Source organism: Phyllostomus hastatus, unplaced genomic scaffold (assembly GCF_019186645.2).
Source record: "Phyllostomus hastatus isolate PE091 unplaced genomic scaffold, TTU_PhHast_1.1 phas_scaffold_12, whole genome shotgun sequence".
NCBI classification, from domain to species: domain Eukaryota; kingdom Metazoa; phylum Chordata; class Mammalia; order Chiroptera; family Phyllostomidae; genus Phyllostomus; species Phyllostomus hastatus.
In genome coordinates, this window is record NW_025334007.1 from 14,423,005 (window position 1) to 14,429,171 (window position 6,167).

The 6,167-nt window shown below is 40.0% G+C and overlaps 1 pseudogene; it reads right to left on the bottom strand.

The window, feature by feature from the left end:
* Window positions 1-1,751: 1,751 nt before the first annotated feature.
* Window positions 1,752-3,641, bottom strand: LOC123829964 (annotated as a pseudogene).
* Between the last annotated feature and the right edge of the window lie 2,526 nt (window positions 3,642-6,167).

The following is a 6,167-nucleotide window of genomic DNA, read 5'->3' on the forward strand; positions in this document are numbered from 1 at the left end:
ACTAGTTATAAGGATGCTCAAGGAACTTAGTGAAGACCTCAAAAGCATAAAAAAGATCCACTCAGAAACAAAGGATACAATAATTGAAATAAAGAACCATTTATAGAGAAACAAGAGTAGGCTGGATGTAGCCGAGAATCAAATCAATGCTTTGGAACATAAGGAAGCAAAAAACAAGCAATCAGAGCAACAAGAGGGAAAAAGAATCCAAAAAAAAATTAGGAAAGTATAAGCAGCCTCTGGGATAACTTCAAGAAGTACAACATTGCATCGTAGGGGTGCCAGAAAGAGAAGAGAAAGAGCAAGAAATTTGAAATCTATTTGAAAAAATAATGAAAGAACACTTCCCTAATTTTGAAGGGAATAGACATGCAAGTCCAGGAAGCAAAGAGAATCTCAAACAAGATGGATGCAAAGAGGCCCACTACAAGACACATCATAATTAAAATGCCAAAGCTTAAAGATACAGAGAGAATCTTAAAAGTAGAAAGAGAAAAGATGTTAGTTACTTACAGAGGAGTTCCCATAAGACTATCAGTTGATTTCTCAAGAGGCTAGAAGGGATTGGCAAGAAATATTAAAAAGTCATGAAAAGCAAGGACCTGCAAGCCAAAATTGCTCTACCCAGCAAAGATTTCATTTAGAATTGAAGGGCAGATAAAGAGCTTCCCAGAGAAGAAGAAACTAAAGGAGTTCATCATCACCAAACCATTATTATATGAAATATTAAAGGGACTTATTTAAGAAAAAGATGATCAAAACTATGAACAATAAAAATGCAAAAAATACAAATCTATCAACAATTGAATCTAAAAAGCAAACTAAGCAAACAAGAAGAACAGACAAAATCATGGATATGGAGAGTGTTTTGATGGTTGCCAGATGGGAGGGGGCTGTGGAGGAATGATTGAAGAGGGGAGGGGATTAAGAAGTACAAATCAGGTCCTGGCTGGTGTGTCTCAGTGGATTGAGTGCCAGCCTGCAAACCAAAGGGTTGCCAGTTCAATTCCTGGTCAGGGCACATGCCTGGGTTGTGGCCAGGTCCCCAGCAGAAGATGCACAAGAGGCAACCACACATTGGTGCTTCTCTCCTCTTTCTCCGTCCCTTTCCCTCTCTTTAAAAATAAATAAATATTGAGTGCGGGCTGCGAACCAAAGTGTCGCAGGTTCGATTCCCAGCCAGGGTACATGCCTGGGTTGCAGGCCATGACCCCCAGCAACTGCACATTGATGTTTCTCTCTCTCTCTCTATCTCCCTCCCTTCCCTCTCTAAAAATAAATAAATAAAAAATAAATAAATAAAATCTTTAAAAAAATAAGAAGTACAAATAGGTAGTTACGGAATGGCCATGGGGATGTAAAGTACAGTATAGGAAATGGAGTAGCCAAAGAACTTATACACATGGACATGAACAATGGTAGGGGAATTGCCTGAGGGAGTGGGATGTGCTGGGTGGAGAGGGAGCGAATGGGGAAAAATCAGGACAACTGTAATGGCATAATCAATTAAATATAATTTTAAAAATTAAATAAGTATGAGGATGTGAGGGGAAAGTCTAAATGTGGTATGTTTGAGGGAAGGGATGACAAGGTTAATTTTCAGTATATATATATTTTTTCTGAAGTATTTGCCTTCAATTCCATATACATTTCTCACAGGTTATACCATCAGTTAGCTGGAGTAAAACAGCAAAGGAAGAGAAAGCAAAGTAAGATGCTTGTGCCCGAAATAGAGCAAGGACAAAAGAATTTCATAAGGTGAGCCGGGTGCCCTACAATTTTTCACATCAAAGGTACACCGCAACTGAAACTGCTAAATTTTATTTGTATTCCCTCCACAAAAAAAAACACTAGAGAAACTTTGAGCCAAAAATTTATGCTGACTTTCTACAAAAAGTGTAAATGTTTTTTTCAAATTATATGTAACATAAGCACAATTATTTAAAGTAAACACATTTTTTATTTAAGCAATCTCACATGTTGTGATTCTTTCCACTGCCTTAGTTCCTCCTGAGTTTCCACCTTAATCCCTTTTAAAAATATTTTTTTTGCTCAATCCAGTTATTATGTTAGTACACAATTCTTTTAGTTGGGCTTCTTTGATGTCCACTTGAATATGGCTATACTTCAAAAATTCATCATCTATAATCGCTAACGCACAATTTCTTTAAGAAGTTTCCCCTGGCTGGTGTAGCTCAGTGGATTGAGCTCGGGCTGGGAACCAAAGTGTCCCAGGTTTGATTCCCAGCCAGGGTACATGCCTGGGTTGCAGGCCATAACCCCCAGCAACCGCACATTGATGTTTCTCTCTCGCTTTCTGTATCTCCCTCCCTTCCCTCTCTAAAAAAAATAAATAAATAAAATTAAAAAAAAGAAATTTCTTTAATTTACTTTAGAGCCCTTCCTTCCTTCCTTCCTTCCTTCCTCCCTTCCTTCCTTCCTTCCTTCCTTCCTTCCTTTCCCTCCCTCTCTCTTTCTCTCTCTCTCTCTTATTGAATTTATTGGGGTGAAACTGCTTAACAAATTTATACAGGTTTCAGGTGCACAATTTCACAACACATCACCTGCACAACGTATTGCGTGTTCACCACCTCAAGTCAAGTCTCTATCCGTCATCATTTATCTCTCTGTACCGCCCTCCCCTCCTGCAGCACTCACCACACTGTTTTCCGTGTCCCCGAGCTTTTTCTCTTTTTCCCTTTTTTGCTCAATCCCTCCATCCCACCAGCTTCCCAAAGCGCCCCCCAACTCTGACAGCTGTCATCCTGCACTCTATGAGTCTGCCTCTGCTTTGCTTGTTAGTTCATTTTGTTCATTAGATTCCACATATGAGTGAAATCATATGGTGCTTGTTTTTTTTCTCTGACTGGCTTATCTAGACATTGTGTTCTCAAAATAAAACTCACCAATTCGATATCACATTCATCATCACGTTCAAGATTTGTTGCAACTTCATCTTCCGCTGACTCTTTCAATAGGAGAAAGAGATGCATTGTCATCCAAGTATTTATATTACGACTATCAAGGTCTTCTTTCTCTAAATCTTCCTCAACATTCATCCGTTTCGAGGATTCCTTGAGGTGTATCCATACTTTAGTTTTCCAAGGTAGTTGAAAAACCCTCGTGGCACTGCTTACTCAAAGGTTAACATTTTTCTGCAAAGCACAGGTTTTCTTCCATTCTCTGATTCTAAAAATGGAAACCTAGGTCTTTTATCTTTAAATTATTTGCTATTTATTTGTGATCTAGTTATTTTTCTTTCTTTTGGTCTTCCCTTCCCCTTGGTCTTCCTGTTGACTTATATTTCCTTTTTTTAAAGTCTTTTAAAAATAGCTTTTAGAGTCAATGGTCTTGGTTCTAAAGATGAGTCACTGGATGAATCTCTTGCTTGAACACTTTCAGGTGAACGAACAAATTTTCCTTTTTTTTTTTTTAATTGTTGTTCAAGTATAGCTGTCTCCATTTTCCCACCACCACTTTCCCCAGCCCCACCCACCCATTCTAATAGAATTGCTTTGCCTCCATTTCAGTGAATAAGGAACACATTGAGTTTTAAATAAGTTGCTACCAAACAAAGAGTTATTTTGATTTTCAGTTTCTATAGCTGAATCAGATGCTGTTATATGATCTAGACAATTCATTCCTGATATATATTCCCTAAGTCTCTCCCAAAATTGTTATTGGTCACTTATTCTTTGCTTTCACCAAATTTTCCCCCAGCTTAGCCTAGGGCTTGCAACCAGTACCAGCCCAGTATAGGCCTCAGCTGCATGCTTGCTGCCTGCAACCCAGGCCTCGAAGGTCTGCTTCCCGCAACCTCCCGGCCTCAGCACTCCAACAGGCAACAATTGCCCACCTGCACAACTGCACAGAAGAAAAGCAATTCTTAGTATATTTGAATTCAAGCAAGATGTGAGTCAGCTGGAGTCACACAGGTAGAGTTGTGCTTTGTGGCAGTGGTGTCAACCGAGGCCACACGTTAGAATTGCCTTGGATGATGTGGGAAATCCTAGTTTTTACTCAGTTGGTCTGGGGTTGGGCCTGGGCCTGAGCCTGGGCTTGGGTCTTTTTCAAAGCTCCCTAGCGGTTCTAATGCGCAGCTAACGTTCAGGACACTGTTTTGGGAAAGTTGCCAAGGGTCTAGGAGGATTAGGTTTTTAAACAGTGTGTGAAACAAAGTCATAGCAAGCTTTGGCAGGGGACTGCAAAATGATGTGTCAAGAGAAAGTAGTAGACATCTATTTTAACTCATCTTGTGAGGCAAAAGCGAGTGTCCTGGTAGTTAAGCTTGTGGGGTTATTTTTTTCTGAATTGGCCTTTTCATACCAAAATAATTTTTCTATCAAATGAAGGAAAATGTCATTCCCTCACATTTGTCATTATTTGAAGTCATATCTTGACCTTCCAAAATATCTGTCTAGAATGATCTGACAGCATAATCAGCCTTCGGATTTTATAGTTATGCATGCCTGGCACTGTTGTAAGGTGATTTCCACAAAATGCAATCTCAAAAAGTCATTTTGGGGTCTCTTTTCTTCCTAAAACATACATAACCATGTTAGTTGCTTCATGAAAAAACCTTTGGGTCTTATTTCAGCCTTAAAGTTATAATTTATATTGGAATACAAAGGTCATTAAACCTTCTGGGATTCATTCAATTGTTTATTCACAAGGTACAGGGATTACAGATATTTCTATTGCCTTGTAAACCTCTCATTTTCCCCAGCTTCCAAAAGAATTCTGCTTAATAATATGCAGATAAAGCCAGGATTAGACTCATGCTTCTGATTACTCTCTATTATTAATTTTTAATTAGCAACTTATTACATCAGTGACATTCTTGTCACTTTCCACTGCTGCTCCAATTATTCAGGTATCAAAAATCATAATGAAAAAGCAAGAGAGAAGAATGTTAAAAAAACATCTAGATAACTCTGGGTTATTGATATGTGTGATAAAATTGCCTCTTCCACTTATGAATGTGTCTGCATGATGTATAGGTCCTTCTTTCCTATGACAAGTTGAGTCAAATTTTTAGAGTTAAAAAAATCAAGAATGTGCCCTGGCTGGCGTAGCTCAGTGGATTGAGCGTGGGCTGTGAACCAAAGCATCGCAGGTTCGATTCCCAGTCAGGGCACATGCCTGGGTTGCAGGCCACGGCCCCCAGCAACTGCACATTGATGTTTCTCTCTCTCTCTCTTTCTCCCTCCCTTCCCTCTCTAAAAATAAATAAATAAAGTCGTTTTAAAAAAAATCAAGAATGTTGTGTCAGTCAGGACTGGTTTGGCTGTTACAGAAATCTCCTTATAGAAGTTTGAAGTCTGGATGTAGGGCTCCCAGGGCTCATGTGGTGGTTGTGCCCCACAAAGTCCTCACAGGCCCAGGCTTCTTCCAGTTCTCTTTTGTGCCATCACTGGAGTGTGGCTCTCATCCTAATGGTCCAAAATGAAGCTAGAGCCATCACATCAGTACGTTAAGCAGCAGGACGAAGAAAGGGTGGATGGGGGTGAAAGGCAGGGGAAAGCCAAAAGGTGAGCTCTTGCTTTTAACTGAGGTCCTCAGATTAGATCACGTGATGAGATCACATCTGTAGCTCATTGGCTAGCCTAGCTGAACAGGAGGCTGGGAAATGTTGTCTTTACCTGGTGACCATGTGCCCAGTTGAAAATCAGTAGTTATAAGAGGGAGAGAATGGGTGTAGGGGCAACCAACAGTCTATGCCTTAGATAGCATTTGATGGATTAGATAGCCTGTGAAGACTTACTTTTCTGAGGTTCAGTTCTGCTCCACAAACTCTTATTTTCTACTGGAGACTCCTCTGCACACACAATTACTATTCAATTATTTTTCAGGATTTCTTCTCTACATTTTTTTTCTTGTGGGACCACCATGGGTCCCACAAATAGAACTCTTTTTTTTTTAAGATTTTATTTATTTATTTTTAGAGAGGGAAGGGAGGGAGGGAGGGAGAGAGAGAGACAGACAGATAGACAGACAGACATCAATGTGCGGTTGCTGGGGGTTATGGCCTGCAACCCAGGAATGTACCCTGGCTGGGAATTGAACCTGGGACACTTTGGTTCCCAGCCCGCGCTCAATCCACTGAGCTACGCCAGCCAGGGCAATAGAACTCTTTATAAATCAAACTTAAAAGGGGATCATCCTGC